Source organism: Macaca mulatta, chromosome 16 (genome assembly GCF_049350105.2).
Source record: "Macaca mulatta isolate MMU2019108-1 chromosome 16, T2T-MMU8v2.0, whole genome shotgun sequence".
Lineage (NCBI taxonomy): Eukaryota > Metazoa > Chordata > Mammalia > Primates > Cercopithecidae > Macaca > Macaca mulatta.
The window spans coordinates 47,845,347-47,865,261 of NC_133421.1; the positions used below are offsets into that span (position 1 = coordinate 47,845,347).

Sequence of the window (19,915 nt, forward strand, 5' to 3'; positions counted from 1 at the left end):
GTAATCCCAGCACTTTGGGAGGCCGAGGCGGGCAGATCACTTGAGCCCAGGAGTTCAAGATCAGCTTGGACAAGATGGTGAAATCCCATCTCTACAAAAAATATAAAAGTTAGCCGGGTGTAGTGGCACATGCCTATAGCTCCAGATACTCAGGAGGCTGAGGTGGAAGGATGGCTTGAGTTCAGGAGGTCGACGCTCCAGTGCGCTGAGGTCATGCTACTGCACTCCAGCCTGGGCAAGAGAGAGAGGGAAGCAAGGAAGGAAGGGAGGAAGGGAGGGAGGGAGGAAAAAAGAATGAAGGAAAGAAGGAAGGAAGGAAGAAAGGAAGGAAGGAAGGAAGGAAAGAAGGAGGGGAGGGAGGGAGGGAGGGAGCCCAGACAGGGCAGAGACTCACCCAAGTAGCCCTGCATGGAGGGAGCAGGGCTGGGATTCTAACCTTAGTCTTTCCACCCCATTCCCAGTGCTCCTTCCATGCCCTCCCCCTGCCTTCCTCTCACTGGAAACACAGCCTCTACATGACCTTGTCCTCTGCATCCTCTGATAGGTAGCTGATACCAGACAAGGTTTTGCAAGGACTCCAGGTGCCCCTCGGTGTCCGTTGAGATTAAACCCAATGCAAAATAAGGCTTCATCCCAAATCTGCAATGGAAAGACAGGAAGTTTCCTTCTTGCCTGGGCCAGAAAAGGCTGTAGCTCCTGTCCCTGCCCTTCACCCCACTGTACAAGTCCTCCCTGAACTGTCAAGGGATTCTTAGGGGGTCAACAGAGAGGGGTGAGAGCTGGAGGCGGTCATTGGGGTATGACGGGGCCTCCTTGACAGAGCAGGTGGTAAACTTTCTGCCTTTAAATATTTTGAAATAGCAACAGACATAAGAAAGCACAAAAAATCCCAGATGGCACATTATTTCCTCCGGCCCAGTGTCCCTCAACCTCCCAGGGTCCCAGGCACAGAAGCCCAGGTTCACACCAGCAGGAGGCTGCGACCGGAGATTCTGTGGACTTTCCAAGTATGTTTATTCACATTCCTGTGGGCCCCCAAGGCCCTGCTGAGCTTCCCAACATTAGCTGAGAAAGAAAAAAAGCAGTTCCTGACATGCGGAGCTGATTTGACATTCACAGTTAGACCTCAATGTTGTCACAAACTCTTCTGACTCTCATGGGGAACATAAACAGACTCACAGAATTCCAACCTCCAATAAGGTTACTCTGAGACCATGATAAAATGAGGCAAGGCAAGGCCATGTCATAATTTTGTCTAAGCACTGACAAAAACAAGGTCACTATGCTGTCACCCATAAAATACCAAATAAATTCTCTCGGCTAAAATGAGTGACTGCTATTCTTTGAACAGATTTATAAAGATCTAATTCACATACCATTTAATTCATCCATTCAAAGTGTACAATTCAGTGGCTCACGCCTGTAATCCCAGCACTTTGGAAGGCCAAGGTGGGAGAATCGCTTGAGCCCAGGAGTTCGAGACCAGCCTGGGCAACATAGCGAGACCCTGTCTCTACAAAATAATATAATAAATTTTAAAAATTAGCTGAGCATTGGGAGTTCAAGACCAGCCTGGACAACATGGTGAAACTCTTGTCTTTACTAAAATACAAAAAATTAGCCAGGCGTGGCAGCATGCCCCTCTAGTTCCAGCTACTTGGGAGGCTGAGGCAGGAGAAGTGCTTGAACCCAGAAGGCAGAGACTGTGGTGAGCCGAGATTGCGCCACTGTACTCCAGCCTCAGCTACAGAGTGAGACATCATCTCAAAAAAAAAAAAAAAAAAAAAAATCAGCTGAGCATGATGGTGCACAACTATAGTCCTAGCTATTTGGGAGGCTGAGGTGGGAGGTCGAGGCTACAGTGAGCTATGATTGTCCCACTGCACTCCAGCCTGGGCAACAGAGCAAGATGTTGTCTCAAAAAAAGTATATAATTCAATGGCTTTAATTATATTCACAGAATTATGTTTTTGTACCATAAAGACACGTGCACATGTATGTTCATCCCAGTGCTATTCACAATAGCAAGATATGCAATCAAGCTAAATGCTCATCAATGGTAGACTGGATAAAGCAAATGTGGTATGTATACACCATGGAATATTATGCAGCCATTAAAAAAATGAGATCTTGTCCTTTGTGGCAATGTAGGTGGAGCTGGAGGCCATGATCATCAGTGAACTAACGAAGGAACAAAAAACAAAATACCACATGTTCTCACTTATAAGTGGGAGCTAAACATTGAGTACACATAGACACAAAGAAGGGAGTAACAGAGACTAAGGCCTAATTGAGGGCGGAGGGAGGAGGGAGGAAGGAGAGTGAAGATAGAAAAACTGGCCAGGCACACTCACACCTGTAATCCCAGCATTTTGGGAGGCCGAAGTGGATGAATCACTTGAGGTCAGGAATCCGAGACCAGCCTGGCCAACATGAAACCCTGTCTCTACTAAAAATACAAAAACTAGCCAGGCGTTGTGGCATGCACCTGTAAATCCTAGCTACTTGGGAGTCTGAGGCAGGAGAATCACTTGAACCCAGGAGGCAGAGGTTGCAGTGAGCCGAGATCATGCTGCTGCACTCCAGCCTGGGCGACAGAACAAGGCTCCGTCTCACAAAAAAAAAAAAAAAGAAAAGAAAAGAAAAGAAAATCTACCTACCAGATACTATGCTTTTTACTGGAGTGATGAAATAATCTGTACACCAAACCCCCATAACACACAATTTATCTATATAACAAACATGCACATGTACCCCTGAACCTAAAATAAAAGCTAAAAACATTGAAAAAATTTTATTCACAGAAGCATGCAACAATCACCATGTTATATTTATTTAATTTTTAATTTTTGTGGGTACATAGTAGGTGTATTTATTTATGGGGTATATGAGATGTTTTGATATGCATATAATGCATATCAAATGCATAATAATCATATCAGGGTCAAAAGGGTATCTATTACCTCATGCATTTATCCTTTGTGTTTCAGATAATCCAATTATATTCTTTTAGTTAATTTTAAATGAAGTTAAATCATTTTTTACTACAGCCACTCTGTTGTGCTAGCAAATACTAGGTCTTATTTGTTCTTTCTAATCTTTTTTGTACCCATTAATCATCCCCTCTCCCCATCCCTGCCCCACCACTACCTTTCCCAGCCTTTGATAATCATCCTTCTACTCTTTATGTCCATGAGTTGAATTGCTTTAATTTTTACCTCCCACAGATAAGTGAGAACACGGGATGTTTGTCTTTCTGGCTTATTTCACTTAACATAATGACCTCCATTTCCATCTATGTTGTTTCAAATGACAGGATCTCATTCTTTTTTATGGCTAAATAGTACTCCATTGTGTATATGTACCACATTTTCTCTACCCATTCATTTGTTGATGGACGCTTAGGTTGTTTCTAAATCTGGGCTATTGTGAATAGTGCTGCAATAAACACAGGAGTGCAGGTATCTCTTAGACATACTGATTTCCTTTCTTTTTTTTTTTTTTTTTTTTTTTGAGACGGAGTCTCGCTCTGTCACCCAGGCTGGAGTGCGGTGGCCGGATCTCTGCTCACTGCAAGCTCCGCCTCCCGGGCTTACGCCATTCTCCTGCCTCAGCCTCCGGAGTAGCTGGGACTACAGGCGCTCGCCACCTCGCCCGGCTAGTTTTTTGTATTTTTTTAGTAGAGACGGGGTTTCACCGTGTTAGCCAGGATGGTCTCGATCTTCTGACCTCGTGATCCGCCCGTCTCGGCCTCCCAAAGTGCTGGGATTACAGGCTTGAGCCACCGCGCCCGGCCTGATTTCCTTTCTTTTGGGTACATACCTAGCAGTGGGATAGCTTGGTCGTATGATAACTCTATTTTCAGTCTTTTGAAGAACTTCCAAACTGTTCTCCATAGTGACTGTATTAATTTACATTCCATCCTTGGTGTATGAGGGTTCCTTTTTCTCCACAACCTCGCCAGCATGTGTTATTGCCTGTCTTTTGGACAGAAAACATTTTAACTGGGGTGAGATGACATCTGATTATAGTTCTGATTTGCATTTATCTGATGATTAATGATGTTCAGCCTTTTTGTATGTTCGTTTGCATTTTTTTTTTTTTTTTAAGAGAGGGTCTCTGTTGCCCAGGCTGGATTGCAGTGGCATAATCTCAGCTCACTGCAACCTCTGCCTCCTAGGTTCAAGCAATTCTCCTGCCTCAGCCTCCAGAGTAGCTGGGGTTACAGGAGCCCACCACCATACCTGGTTAATTTAGATATATTTTTTAGTAGAGACAGGGTTTCACCATGTTGGCCAGGCTGGTCTCAAACCCCTAACCTCAAGTGATCCACCTGCCTCGGCCTCCCAAAGTGTTGGGATTACAGGCATGAGCCACTGCACCTGGTCATGTTTTTGTTTCTCTTGGGTATATACCTAGACGTGGAATTGCTGGGTTACATGGTAGTTCCATGCTGAGAAACTGCCAGGCTGTTTTCCACAGTGGCAACACCATTTCACATTCTCAACAGCAGTGTATGAGGCTTCCAACGTCTCCACAATCTCACCACACTTACTATTTTCCCTCTTTTCTTTCTTGTTCTTAATAGACATCCTAATGGGTGTGAAGTAGTATCTCACTGTGGTTTTGATTCACATTTCCCAATGATTAGTGATGCTGAACACTTTTTCATGCGTTTATTAGCCCCTTGTTTATCTTCTTTAAAGAAGTGTCTATTCAGGCCAGGCATGGTGGCTCACTCCTCTAAACCCAGCACTTTGGGAGGCCGAGGGGGGTGGATCACTTGAGGTCAGGAGTTCGAGACCAGTGACGAGCCTGGCCAACATGGTGAAACCCTGTCTCTACTAAAAATAAAAATATTAGCTGGGTGAGGTGGTGAGTGCCTGTAATCCCAGCTACACAGGTGGCTGAGGCAAGAGAATCACTTGAACCTGGGAAGCAGAGGTTGCAGTGAGCCGAGATCGCACCACTGCACTCCAGCCTAGGTGACAGAGCAAGACTCCATCTCAAAAAATAAAAAATAAAATAAAATAAAAAAATAAAGAAGTGTCTATTCAGATCCTTTGCTCATTTTAAAATTGGGTGTTTTTTTTTGTTATTAGTTGTAATAATTCTTTATATATTGTAAATACAAGTTTTTTTTTTTGAGACAGAGTCTCACTGTGTCCCCCAGGCTAGAATGCAATGGCATGATCTCGGCTCACTGCAAGCTCTGCCTCTTGGGTTCACGCCATTCTCCTGCCTCAGCCTCCGGAGTAGCTGGGACTACAGGCACCTGCCACCACGCCCAGCTAATTTTTTTTTTTTAATTTTTAGTAGAGATGGGGTTTCACTGTGTTAGCCAAGATGGTCTCAATCTTCTGACCTCGTGATCTGCCTGTCTCGGCCTCCCAAAGTGCTGGGATTACAGGTGTGAGTCACTGCACTCGGCCAATACAAGTCTTTTATCAGATACATAATTTGCAAAAATGTTCCCCCATTCTATGGGTTGTCTTTTCACTTTCCTTTCTTTTCTTTTTTGGGACAGAGTTGTGCTTGGTTACCCAGGCTACAGTGCAGTAGTGTGATCCTGGCTCACAGCAGCCTTGACCTCCAGGCTTAAGCAATCCTCTCACCTTGGGCCCCCAAATAACTGGAACTACAGGTATGCGCCACCACACCTGGCTAACTTTTTAAAACATTTTTTTTAGAGAAAGTGTTTCACTATGTTGCTCAGACTAGTCTCTAACTCCTGGACTGAAGAGATCCTCCTGCTTCAGCCTCCCAAAGTGCTGGGATTAAAGGCGTGAGCCACCGCACCAGACCTCTTTTCTCTTTCTTGATGTCCTCCTTTGAAGCATGCAAGTTTTAACATTTTAATTATATCCAGTTTATCTATTTTTTGTTGCTTGTGCTTTAGGAATTGTGTCTAAGAAACCATTGCCTAATCCAAGGTGACAGCTCCTTTTTCTCCCCCAATACAGCTTTACCTTTATTCTAGTCTGCCCTCTATAGATAAGATTTGTTAAGGTACGTGCTACAGTGTGGATGTCTGCCCCAGCAAACCTCATGTTGAAATCTGATCCCAAGGTTGGAGGTGGGGGCATAGTGCAAGGTGTTTGGGTCATGGGGGTGGATCCCTCATGAGTAGATTAATGCACTGTGAGGGGAAGGTGAGTTCTTCCTTTATTAGTTCCCATGATAGCTGATTGTTAAAGAAGAGCCCAGCACTTCCCTGTCTCTTGCTTCCTCTCTCACCATCTCATCTCTGCACACATTGGCTCCCTTCACCTTCCGTCATGAGTGGAAACTTTCTGAGGCCTCACCAGAAACAGATGCTGGCACCGTGCTTCTTGTACAGCCTACAGAACTGTAAGCCAAAGGCACCTTTTTTCTTTATAAATTACCCAGCTTCAGTTATTGCTTTATAGCGATACAAACAGACTAAGACAGTATCCAATTATAGAATTGCCCCTGCTTTCTGACAGCTTCAATTCTAGAGTGAACCCTCACTTCCCTAGATGCTCTCTCAAATCACCCAAATCCTATAACAGGTTCTTTTCAACATCATTTACTGAAATATTTTCCCATGGTGCATGTTCTCCCTCCCTGCAATGAGTAGTAAACCCAACCTGCCCAACTGCAAGTGACCCTGGTGGTCTCTGGCTGAGGGACACTGACACAGGAAAACCCACAGGATTGGCCGGGCGTGGTGGCTCATGCCTGTAATCCCAGCACTTTGGGAGGCTGAGGCGGGCGGATCACAAGGTCAGGAGATCGAGACCATCCTGACTAACGCGGTGAAATCCCATCTCTACTAAAAATATAAAAAATAAGCCAGGCATGGTGGCGGGCGCCTGTAGTCCCAGTTACTCAGGGAGGCTGAGGCAGGAGAATGGCATGAACTCGGGAGGCAGAGCTTGCAGTGAGCCGAGATGGTGCCACTGCACTCCTGCCTGGGCTACAGAGCAAGACTCCGTCTCAAACAAAAACAAAAATAAAAACAAAAACACGAAAAGCCACAGGATTATAAGGGGTTTGGTGGTGAGTGCTTTGTGATGCCATCTATATAAAACTCGAGAAAATGCAAACTAATCAACAATGACAGAAGCATATCATTGGTCCCTTGGGAATGCAGAGTGGGAAGGGGCACCTAGGGCAATTACAAAGGGCCACAAGGAAAGTGTGGGGTGGTGGCTATACCATGCTGTCATCATAATGGTGGAGATGGTTTCGAGAATGTACACATATGTCAAAACTCATGGTGAGGTTTGGCCGCTCACATTTGTAACCCCAGCATTTTGAAAGGCCAAGGCAGAAGGATCATTTGAGGTTAGGAGCTGAAGACCAGCACTGGCAAAAGTGAGACCCCATCTCTACAAAAAAAAATTCTGTTTTAATTAGCCAGGTGTGGTGGCACTGGCCTGTAGTCCCAGCTACTCAGAGGGTGAGGTGGGAGGATTGCCTGAGCCCAGGAATATGAGGCTGCAGTGAGCTATGATCATACCACTGCACCCCAGCCTGGGTGACAGAGTGAGGCCATGTCTCTATTTATCAAAAAAAAAAAAAAAAAAAGGACAGACACAGTGGCTCACGCCTCTTAATACCAGCACTTTGGGAGGCCGAGGTGGGTGGATCACTTGAGGCAAGGAGTTCAAGATCAGCCTGGCCAACATGGCAAAACCCCATCTCTACTAAAACAAAGCAAAACAAAACAAAAAAATCAACCGAGTGCAGTGGTGCGCACCTGTAGTCCCAACTACTTGGGAGGCTGAGGCACGAGAATCTCTTGAACCCAGGAGGTGGAGGTTGCAGTGAGCCATAATCGTGCCACTGCACTTCAGTCTGGGTGACAGAGAGAGATCCTGTCTCAAAAAAATAAATAAATATAAAGGGCATCAAACCATACATTTTAAAGGTGCGGTATGTTGTATACCGGAATTATACCTGAATGAAGCTGGTTTTAAAAAATCCTCATGTGAGCTGCCCACCATCCACAGGTCATCATTTTTATTAGCATTTCATATCATGGACAAACTCCACTGAGGATTTGCAAACAAAAGCATAAAAGAGAAATAGAAATCATTTCAAAAGCTGTAGGCAGTTCACTCTTTCCCTTTCCTGGGCGTGTGTCCTGGACTGAACCTGTGATGGAAGTTGACACCCTGCCGGGCCCTCAGCAGTCTCAGCTCCTACGTGCCTCTTACAAATGGAGGCGTTTTTCCAGCCTTGAAGGCAGTGTGAGGTACTTTTTGAAATAATCGCTGCTTGTGCTGAGTGTAGAACTGAACTTTATGAAGAAGCACAATATAGTCTTCATAGAAAAGAAAAATACATTTCAAACTGAAGCAAAGCTGGCATTGCTCATAGCTCTAATGGTGGCTGATAGCTTTAATGGCACTTTTTTCTCCTTGTTCAGTTTCAGGAGGAAACTATTAGCCATTGTTGGTGGTGAACTTGGAAACATCCCCAGAGGCTGCAGCCATCACCAAGGACACACAGCACACACAGTGGAGAGTGAGGCTGGGAGAGCACTGGGGAGATTTGGCACCAGACAGACCCGAGGAGGAATGCCGGCTCTGCCCTGATAGCTGGGTGGCTTCTGGCAAGCCACTGAACCTCAGTGACCAGGTGTTCCTCTCGGATAAAAGTCGGGATAAAAAAGTGACCCTGGCAAAGCAGGGCCAGGGCTGCCACACAGAGCCGCCCAGATAGAGGACTCTAGCTGCTTGCAGACAGGTACTGACAAAATGTATTAAAACAAAGTTTTGGTTCCCAGTGTCTGTTAAAAGCACCAGAGAAAGCTAGTTACAAAGAATGTTTGCTTTTTAAGCTCAAAGAACTGGAAGGGTATGGAGGAAAAATCTCTTCTCCCAGGGGGTTCCCTGAGCCCCTTCCCGCTGCACCCAGTGCAGACCTGGCTCCTGGGGGCAGTGACCTGCCTCTGGCCCCTGGGACTGGTCCTGGCCAAGGTGCCTATGAAATGAGGGGCTTGCAGAGCCCCTGGTGCTCCAGGCCTGCTGCCAACGTTCCTCAGGCAGCCTCAGTGATGACACTGTCCAGAAGGAACACCACAATGGGGCTGTGGTCATCTCCATAAGAGCACTGCCTCAGGGTGGTCGTATGTCATGGGGTGGCTGTCCTGCCCCAGCACAGCTCCAGGCCACACTTATCCCATAGCAGAGGGCAGGCAACATAGTCTAGTTGTCCACAGAGGGCACAGGATGGAAGCCGGGATGACAGCTGTCCCTAACCCTGCCAGGTAAAGCAGATGCCTGCACTTCACCATAGCTGCAGGTGGGAATTATTTGCATTGATACAGTGAGAGGAATTTCCCACATTCCTTTTTTTTTTTTTTTTTTGAAACAGTGTCTTACTCTATTGTCCTGGTTGGAGTACAGTGGCACAATCATGGCTCCCTGTATCCTTGGCCTCCCAGGCTCCAGTGATCCTCCCACTCAGCCTCCCAAGTAGGTGTGACTACAGGTGCATGCCACCATGCCTAATTTTCTTTTCTTTTTTGTTTTTGAGGAGATGAGGTCTTGCTATGTTGCCCCAGCTAGTCCTTCACTTATTTAAGCCTACCAGCTGGTGTTCTGGTATCTACTCTGAATTTTTAATTAATTTCACTTCCGGAGAATTAAGTATTATTTTTGTTGACAGTTTGTTCTCTCAAACAGCATTGCACTTAGTAACGCTTTTTTAGTTGTTGGGTTTTTGTTTTTTCAAATGTTATTAATTTGTTTCCCTTTCCAGCTGAAGAAACAGTGACCAGGGGAGTAAATATTCTTAGGCCACTGTGTTTGTATATTATGGAAAGGACTAGGGTATGTTAGAGGCAGAACTCTAGAGTTCAGGTCATCTCTGTCTACTGACTTAGTGGACTTGGCTAAGTCATGTCATCTCTCTGAGCCTCCATTTCTTCACCTATAAAACGGGCTAATACTTTCAACCTAGTACATGAAAGAAAACATGCTGATTGAACCAATCCTACTCCTGTTGCAACCTCACACCAGAGCACAGGCTGGGTGTTCATATACGTTCCCTTGCCTGGCCTCTGGCTTTCCCTCTGGGAGATATCCTTCTTAGTCTCTGGTGCTCCTGGAAGCTGGGCTAAGGCTGACCTCTCTATTCTTGCCTCTGCCCAATTTCATTGCAGGCAGCCTCCACTGAACTATGCCCACATCCCTGAATGGAAGATCTATAGCATGATGAGGTTCAACCAAAATCCGCTAAACAAACAAACAAACAAACAAAAAGCCACTGGCCTAATCGGTTGTAATATATTCTTTACAAAGTCCTTTATGATATTTGTTTTAGTAAAAATGGTGTTAAAACTTTGCCATATAGGCTGGGCGTGGTGACTAACGCCTTAATCTCAGCACTTTTAGAGGCCGAGGCAAGCGGATCACCTGAGGTCGGGAGTTCGAGTCCAACAAGACCAACATGGAGAAACCCTGTCTCTACTAAAAATACAAAATTAGCCAGGCATAGTGGCGCATGCCTGTAATCCCAGCTACTCAGGAGACTGAGGCAAGAGAATTGCTTGAACCCGGGAGGCAGAGGTTGCAGTGAGCCCAGATTGTGCCACTGCACTCCTGCCTGGGCAACAAGAGTGAAACTCTGTCTCAAAAAACAAACAAACAGGCTGGGCGCGGTGGCTCAAGCCTGTAATCCCCGCACTTTGGGAGGCTGAGATGGGCGGATCACGAGGTCAGGAGATCGAGACCATCCTGGCTAACACGTTGAAACCCCGTCTCTACTAAAAAAAAAATACACACACAAAAAAACTAGCCAGGCGACGTGGTGGGCGCCTGTAGTCCTAGCTACTCCGGAGGCTGAGGTAGGAGAATGGTGTAAGCTCAGGAGGCGGAGCTTGCAGTGAGCTGAGATCTGGCCACTGCACTCCAGCCTGGGCGACAGAGCCAGACTCTGTCTCAAAAAACAAACAAACAAACAAACAAACAAACAACTTTGCCATATTGTTTATGTGGAATATCTTAATCCATAACAAAGTGACACCCGTGTCAGCCAGTCTACACCCCTGGAAATCAGCCCTCCTTGCTTAGGGCTCCAGCAAGGCTCTCCCCACCCTAGCCGGTCTCCTGGGAAAAAGAGGAATTCAGGCAGCAAGAGTCAAGCAAGCAGGTGCTTCAACAAGCAAGTAATCCATCTGCAGAAGCTGCAACCAAGGATGGTTCAACAATTCTTAGGAGTCTTGTGGAGTCTGCAAGCTCCATAAACAAGGGCTCTTGCACGTCCTCAGGTGAGCTCTGCTTTGTTGTCATCTTTTTGAAGTGGACCCGCAGCAGCAAGGTGAGCAAAGCCAAAGGAAGCCCACCTGCCTGAGTCTAGCTCAGGTGAACTGACAGCCCCAGACAGGACAACCGAGAGGGACCCTGTATTCATCTGTTTTCATACTGCCATAAAGAGCTGCCCATGGCCGGGTGTGGTGGTGGGTGCCTGAGGCAGGAGAATCACTTGAACCCAGGAGGTGGGGGTTGCGGTAAGCCAGATCACACTACTGCACTCCAGCCTGGGTGACAGAGTGAGACTCTGCCTCAAAAACAAACAAAAAGGCCGGGCACGGTGGCTCACATCTGTAATCCCAGCACTTTGGGAGGCCGAGGTGGGCAGATCACTTGAGGTCAGGAGTTCGAGACCAGCCTGGCCAACATGGTGAAACTCCGTCTCTACTAAAAATGCAAAACTTGGCTGGGCATGGTGGTGTGTGCCTGTAATCCCAGCTACACAGGAGGCTGAGTCAGGAGAATCGCTTGAACCTGGGAGGTGGGGGTTGCAGTGAGCCGATATCACGCCACTGCACTCCAGCCTAGGTGACAGAGTGAGACTCCATCTCAAAACAAAACAAAAAACCAAAAAACTGCCCAAGACTGAGTAATTTAGAAAGGAAAGAGGTTTGATTGACTCACAAGTCTGCATGGCTAGGGAGGTCTCAGGAAACTGACAATCATGGCAGAAGGGGAAGCAAGGCACCTCCTTCAGAAGGCAGCAGAAAGAAGTGTGGAGTGATGGGGGAAGAGCCCCTTATAAAACCGTCTGATTTCCTGAGAACTCACTCACTACCATGAGAACGGCATGGGGGAAACCACCTGTATGATTCAATTACCTCCACCAGGTCTCTCCCTTCACACGTGGGGATTATAGGGATGACAATTTAAGATGAGACTTGGGTGGGGACACAGAGTGCCTAACCGTATCAGCCCCAAAGCCATGGCTGGAGAAGGCTCCTGCCAGAAGTCCACCCCGCAGCCCCCACACTCCACCGTGGTCTTTCCTCACTCTGCTTCCTACCTCCATTTTTCTTTCCCTGAAGGAGGTTGCTCTATCAATGCCTCCCGTGACAACACACGCCCCGCCCCCCCCGCCCCCCATGCTCAGCGATAAGGAAGCTGGTGCCCCGAATCCCTGCCCCACCCCAGACTCCTTCCTTTTCTTCCCACTTAGTGTTCTTGAAACTCCTCTCTATTTTTTTTTTTTTAATTAAGTTACTCACCTCAGCTTTGTTTCTCAAAGGCCTTAGTTTTTCCAGAAACTGTCTCTTGGCAGGAGGCGTTTCAGGTTTGCATTTCCCTGAAAGACACTCTCAGAAACACGGGACCTCCATTTTGGTGTCAGCACTGCACGCACCCCCACTCAAGCCAGCACCGTGGCTGGAAAACTTGTGTATAGGGTAAAGGATGTGGGTGGAGTGGGAATTGACGCGGAGGATGTTGGAGATCAGATCAACAGATGCTACAAAAAAACCCAACCCCTCCCCACCGAAAGAGGGCAATACTCAGGCTAGGAGCCGCTGCACTAGGTGCTAGGGACCCACTGAATTTTCACCAGGGCAGTGGCTTGGTCAGATTTCCATTTCCAGAAACATCGCCCTGGAATCCTTTCCTTGGCGTGGAAGGAGAGGTTGACCCCGAAGAGTTAGTCAAGGGCGACTCATCGCTCCACCCTAAGGTTTCCCTAAGGAGGGACAGCACAGGGCGGTGGCGAAAGGAAAGGGCTGCAGGGTGGAGTCCGGCACCGAGACCTCCCGGCCCTGCTTTTAGCAGCACAGGGCCGCTTGAGATGATTTCTTTTGAAAACGAGCAGTGGTTGAAAATCACTGCTTCAAAACAGAGACTGGAGGGGTGGTAAATACTAACGAGGAGTTTTAGCAATGGACTCTGTTGACAGAGTCTGGGCGCCTGGGAAGGGTCTCGGAGGACGAGCCAGGTTGGAGAACTATTTCAACTGCGTACTCGACAACACGCAGAAGGCTGCGGGGAGCCTTAGCCCCTACCCGGCCTTCAGTGCTCTCTGCGGCACATGGCAGCCCCACGACGTGTTTGGGTTTCTTGGAGCGCGACTCGCACACACCCGCGCCCACGCAGCGGCAACGCCAGGTGCCTGCCAGATAAACAGACAAAATCAGGAGGACTCCAAGGTGGGACAGAGAAGGAAGATTGTTAAAAACTGAATCTGCTAGGCTAGGCATGGTGGCTCACACCTGTAATCCCAGCACTTTGGGAGGCCGAGGCAGGCAGATCACTTGAAGCCAGGAGTTCAAGACCAGCCTGGCCAACATGGCAAAACCCCGTCTGTACTAAAAATACAAAAAATTAGCCAGGCGTGTGGTGTGAGCCTGTAGTCCCAGCTACTCGGGAGGCTGAGGCAGAGAATTACTTGAACCCGGGAGGTGGAGGTTGCAGTGAACTGAGATCACACCACTGCAGTCTATCCTGGGCAACACAGCAAGACTCTGTATTTAAAAAAAAAAAAAAAAGGAAAAAATTGAATCTGCTGTGCCCAACCAAGCCATCAGCTCTGGGGTCCTGCCCTGAATCATTTACTCCTCACCCTATCTGGGCAGGCAGGCAGGCAGCAGATGTTTTCCAAGCCCTGCTGCTCCTAGGCCAGCATGACATCTGCAGTGACCATTTTAATAGGCTGGACACCCTCGTGTCCCCCTAGCACTTATCCTTGGCCCACTTGCCACTTGTGCCTTACCCAGTGGGGAGGAAGTGGCAAGGCCTTGGCTCTGGGTTCCACAGGTAGAGTTTTGCAGGGGAATCCAGTGAACTCATTCTTTACAAAACCTACCCAGGCCTGCTTTCAGCCATCCCTCCTGCTGAGATTATATGTAATATACAATATTATATATAATTTTTTTTATAGAGACAGGGTCTTCCTCTGTCACCTAGGCTGGAGTACAGTGGCATGAACATAGCTCACTACAACTGCAAACTCCTGGGCTCAAGTGATCCTCCTACCTCAGCTTCTCCTTGGGTGGCTGGGACTACAGCCATGCAACACCAGGCCTGGCTTTTTTGTTTGTTTGTTTGTTTGTTTTTTCTGCAGTGATAAGGTCTCACCATCTTGCTCAGGCTGGTCTGGAACTCCTGGGCTCAAGTCATCCACCTGCCTTGGCCTCCCAAAATGCTGGTATTACAGACATAAGCCACCGCACCTGGCCAAAAGACTATATATTCTGAGCAGCTGCTGGGAGGTGTGGACTAAGTTCTGGTCTGAGGAGAACTTCCTGGGAGTCCAGGAAAGAAATACCTGTCATTGTTGGTGCACAGTGACTATAGTCCTCGCTGGTCACCCATTGGACAGGGTGTGGTTCCCTACACAGTGTAGCTCCCTAGCCCCAAAAAGTTGGACCTGGGCTCTCCCCAGTCACCAGAGATCCCTCTCCTTCCTCCCCAACAAGGTGTTTGGCTGACTGCAGCAACTGTGCAGACCCTGACTAGTGGACATTCCTAAGTACCATAGACTTGCCTTTGTCCCGCCAGGCTAGTCCAGAAGGCTGTTAGGGGTAGGTGGGATCAGAAATTCAGGAAGCTGAAAGAGCCAGAAGGTAGAACCTGGCCGGCTCGGGGGAACTGCCTGTGGAATGGACCGGCCCTGAATGAGTGGAACTGTGGATGGGCCTTGAAAGCGAGCTCAGGAGATGGGGCGTTGTGTATACACAAGTTGCTAACCGGGAGCCCCGCTCCTCATTCCGACTGGATCAGGGGGCCCCGCCTGCCCACGGTTCCCGTGCCAGGTGCGCTCCCCCTCCCAGGGCCGTAATTGCCGCCGCCATCCCTACGCGTCTCCAGCCCCCTGTCTTTGTCCGTTCAGTTCCGAGGCCGCGCTTGGACTGGTGCTCCCACAACTGATCCCGGAGACACAGCGAACGGCGCAGCTGCAGGGACGCCCTGTCCTGCAGGCGACTGGGCTCCCGCGAGGCAGCAGGTGCCAAGGATTAGCAGGAGATCCGGTGTGCAGAACCCTGGATTCGAGTCCCGGCTTCAGAGCCCCTCGGCCGTGCGACGTGAAGGCGTCGGCCGCCCTCTGAGAGCCTTCCTGGATGACAGCTGATGCTTGGGCCTACCTTCCTCGGCTGCTGAGAGGCTCAGAAGGGACCCCGTGTAAAACGCCTTGGAATCTTAATTCTACTTAATTCCATTTATCTGCTTCCTAGAAACGGTCCGTGGCTTCCGTCACTGTCATAGCGCTGCGCAGCGGGGACCGCTCTGCCCCGCTGCCCTCGAACAGCCCGTCCGCACTTCATTGCCCCTCCAGGTGCCGTTATTGTGCCTTTTAACCTGGGGCGGGAGGTTGCCGATGAGGCTGCAAGTCTGGGCCGGCGGCGGCCTGAGGGTAGGTTTCAACTGGCACCCGCGACGGTGTCTACACTGGAATTCCAAGCCAACCGAAGGAGGGCTCCAGGGGCGCGACCAAGGTTCGGTCTTCTGCCTCCGGCTGCGCGCTGCTGGATGGATCTCCAGCCTTCCCCCGCGGCTGCTTCCTCCTCATCCCTGACCCCAAGCTCGGCAAGATCCCCCAAGCGCAGGCCCAAGCTCCGCACAGCCTGTGGGCCGTGAGGTCCGAGTCCCGAAGCTCGGCCCCAGTGGGGCTATCCCTTCGCCTCTATTTCCAGGGTAAAGACCGCTGAACAGGCGGGGGTCTGGGGAGCGCGGCTGCGACCTCGGCTGCAGCCTTACGCGGCTGCTTCCAGGGTGCTGTCCACCCCATGGTGCTGAAGCGCCCCACTCCTCTCTGCCATCTAAGGGAAGCCGCGTCCACGCTGCAGCCTCCACTCAGGATTCGACCCGAACTCCAGGACGCGTCCACACTGGTCCAACAGCCCTCATGGATCGTCGCCTGCCTCTACTGTTCAAACCACCGCGGGTTTCACCCGGAAGCACCGGGGAGGTCGGAGTTTGCCTGAGAAGACTAGGGGAAGGTCTCTGCCTTGTCCAGTCCCAGGCAGTGCGGGAGAGGTGGGCGAAGCTGGAACCCCATGCTCTGTCCCGGCACTGGCAGGAATTCACTTATTATGGAGATAGTCTGCGCTCACTCCAGACCTGTCCTATATGGGCCCCGGGAAGGTTTCCCTCTGTTTTTAGAATCTCAACCCGGGTGTGGCCATCCGAGCTGTGCCAACACTGCTACCTGCGAAGCAGGAGAGAAAAACCCCTGGAATTCCTCCCGCACATCTTTCACAAAGTGAATACGCCCTTCTTTGACACTGGGTACAGCAACTTCGGGACCAGATTTTTGCTCCTGAGCGTGTAAAAATCACAAGCTTGGGCAGGCGCAGTGGCTCACGACTGTAATCCCAGCACTTTGGAAGGCGGGGGCGGGCGGATCGCTCGAGCTGAGGAGCTGGAGACCAGCCTGGGCAACATAGTGAAACCCCGTCTCTACAAAAAAAAAAAACAAAACAAAAACAAACAAACAAACAAAAACCTAAAAATTAGTTGGGAGTGATGGCGCTGCACCTATCGTTTCAGCTACTTGGGAGTCTGAGGTTGGAGGATCACCTGAGCCCAGGAGGTTTCAGTGAGCTGTGATCACACCACTGCACTCCAGTCTGGGCAACAGAGCAAGACCGTGTCAAAAAAAAAAAAAAATAAATAAATAAATAAATAAATAAAAGAAGAAGAAGAAGAAGAAAGAAAAAACATAAAAGAAAAAAAGAAAAGAAAAAGAAATGTATTTCCTTTTTGGAAAGCTTGGATGACCACAAGGGGGTTGAGATTCTAAAAGCCCAGGGAAAGCTTCCCAGGGCCCAGCCTCCCCATACAATTCATAGGACAGGTTTGGAGTGCATGAAGACTACTATATTCATAAAAAGAAAGAAAAAGGAAAGACAAGACAATATTGTCCAATGAGTCAAGCGTGATCGTAGCACAAAGAAGCAGCACACTGTTCCCCAGAGCAGAGACCAGTTCAGAGAGGCGGTCCAGGGCTATGCCCCATATGGCTCCCGCCGTGCTCCTGCGCGGTGTCTCAGGGCCTCCTGGCACCTTCTTATCATCAGCCCGGGGGCGAAATGCCAGGCCAGATGGTAGAGGCAGAAGTCAGGCAGGCAGGTGTCGTCCAGGGCGTTCCAGGCCTCCTGAGTGTGCAGCCAGCGCCCAGTTCAGACAGTGCCCCAGGCCGAGGCTGGCCCGCGTAGGGACCTCGATCGGGCTGGACATAGCGCTCAGCGCGCAGGGCCCCCGTGGACGTCGCGCCGCTGACCTAGCTGTCAGACGGCACCGCCAGGAGTAGGCAGGCTCGGGAGGCTGAAAGGGGGCCCTCACCTCCAGCACTGCCAGGCTGCTAGAGAGGCCTTCCGTGGCACAGAGGCCACAGCGGTGCGGCGCAATGGGCTGTGAGCGAGCATCTATAGGGGAGCGTTTCCCGTGAGAAAGCTGAACCTGCGCCAGCCGAGGGCCCTGCAAGGGCAGCTGGTAAGAGGACTGTTCTCTATCGCCCAGCTGCTCCCGACCTCTTCTCTGAACTGGTGCCCTGCTTCTTTGTGCTACGATCACGCTTGACTCATTGGGCAATATTGTCTTGTCTTTTCTTTCCTTTTATGGACATAGTCCTCGCTCACTCCAGGCTTGTCCCATGAATTGTACGGGGAGGCTGGGCCCTGGGAAGCTTTCCCTCACGGCTTTTAGAATCTCACACCCCTTGCCGCTCGCCCTGGGAGGATAGAGATACAGCCAGAAGACAGACACCACTCCCCCAAACGCCAGCCTCCAGTATAAGCTACAAAATAAAAATATGGGCCGGGTGAAGTGGCTCATGCCTGTAATCCCAGCTCTTTGGGAGGCCAAGGCGAGTGGATCACCTGAGGTCAGGAGTTAGAGATCAGCTTGGCCAACATGGTGAAACCCCGTCTCTACTAAAAATACAAAAATTAGGCCGGGCGCGATGGCTCACGCCTGTAATCCCAGCACTTTGGGAGGCCGAGGCGGGTGGATCACGAGGTCAGGAGATCGAGACCATCCTGGTTAACATGGTGAAACCCGGTCTCTACTAAAAATACAAAAATTTAGCCAGGCATTGTGGCGGGCGCCTGTAGTCCCAGCTACTCCGGAGGCTGAGGCAGGAGAATGGCGTGAACCTGGGAAGCAGAGCTTGTGGTGAGCCAAGACAGCTGTCGCTCCAGCTCTGGGCGACAGAGCAAGACTCAGTCTCAAAAAAAAAAAAAAAAAAAAAAAAAAAAAAAATTAGCTGGGCATGGTGGTTCGTGCCTATAATCCCAGCTACTCGGGAGGCTGAGGTAGGAGGAGCACTTGAGCCCGGGAGGTGGAGGTTGCAGTGAGCCAAAATCGTGTCAATGCATTCCGCCCTGGGCAACAGATTGAGGCTCTGTTTCCAAAAGAAAAAAAAAAAAAAAGAGAGAGAGAGAGAAAGAAATAAAAGAGAAAAGAAAATGTGGAGCTCTTATAAGTGCAGACCCTCTGCAACTAGGCAAGCCCCAAGCAGCCAGACCTGCCCCTAATCCTCTACCGCACAAGGCTTATTAAACTTTACACTTCAGAAATCTCGGAGTTACTTACTAGGAAAAAGCCATTCCCCAGTTCCCCATTTGCATAATAAACAAAAAGGCAGGGAAGACCCATCTAACCACCCCACGTGTACCCACGTATACCCATGTGTCACCCTTATCAGATATTGGAGGTGAGATAAGCTGCCAAACGCTCAGTTTCTCTCTGCGGCTGTAATACAGCCATCCCTCCCCAGGGCCACATCTGGAGAAGGGAGTGGCTAGGACAGGGTCTTCAGGGAACCTGTTGTCTTATTCTCAGCTGCTTGTCTCAGTCCCCAACCCCCACCCCCAACTCAATATCTAAGAGAGAGAGTAGTTCCAATAGGGAAGTCTCCTGAAGGAGGCTAAAGTTCTGGGTACTGGGTTTAGGGTGGACCTAAAGAGTTGTTCTTCAATTCTCTGAATGCTACTTCATTGCTGTTAAATGATACTCTCTCCCTAAAAGGAAAAGAGACAGGAAGGACAGACTGATCTACAGTCAGACAGAAAGAAGGACTTCCAAAGTGTTAGATGAGCAGGGACAGCAGAGGGCGCCAATGTTGTACAAAGGCACTCAGGGAGGAGGCACCCACAAGCACGTTTTTTCCCTCACACTCTACAAATCTATTCAGAACCACCTCACCCCCAACCTTACACATATTCCCCATCTCACAGGCACATCAGAGGTCAGAGTTAGGACTCCAGGCTCTGATTCTCTGACTGGCCACCAAGGGACCTTCACTAGCCCCCACTGCACCCCTCAACTATTTTCATGAACTTATGGCAGTTCCCCTCAGTGGGGAGCTGGGGAGAGGAGCTGAGACTCCCAGTTTCCCTGTCCATCCAGTGGCCCTGTCCATGTAGCAGGAAGGCGTTTGCCGCAATGTTCTTTATAATGGGGAGTGAGTTGATGATACGACCTGGGTGTATTGTGGAGCCACAAAATTAAAGTTGCGAAGGCTGTCCTGTAACATAGACTCATGTTTACACTGAAATGTGGACGTTAAAAAGCAGGACTCTTTATTGTTCACTATGCCAATAGTGTGCTTGCATATAGATAAAGACTGCAGGGGACACATAAAAATTAAATGCTGATAGAGGTGGCATGTTTTTTCTTAAAAATATGTCAAAATTGTAAAA

General features: G+C 49.2%; 1 long non-coding RNA gene across 1 annotated transcript; it reads right to left on the reverse strand.

Moving 5' to 3' along the window:
- Positions 1–515: 515 nt before the first annotated feature.
- LOC144335490 (uncharacterized) lies at positions 516–13,378 on the reverse strand. The gene is made up of 4 exons (XR_013406372.1): positions 12,497–13,378; positions 9,856–9,932; positions 931–1,065; positions 516–639 (listed from the first exon to the last, which is right to left on the reverse strand). It is a non-coding gene; the product is annotated as an uncharacterized LOC144335490 (long non-coding RNA).
- Between the last annotated feature and the right edge of the window lie 6,537 nt (positions 13,379–19,915).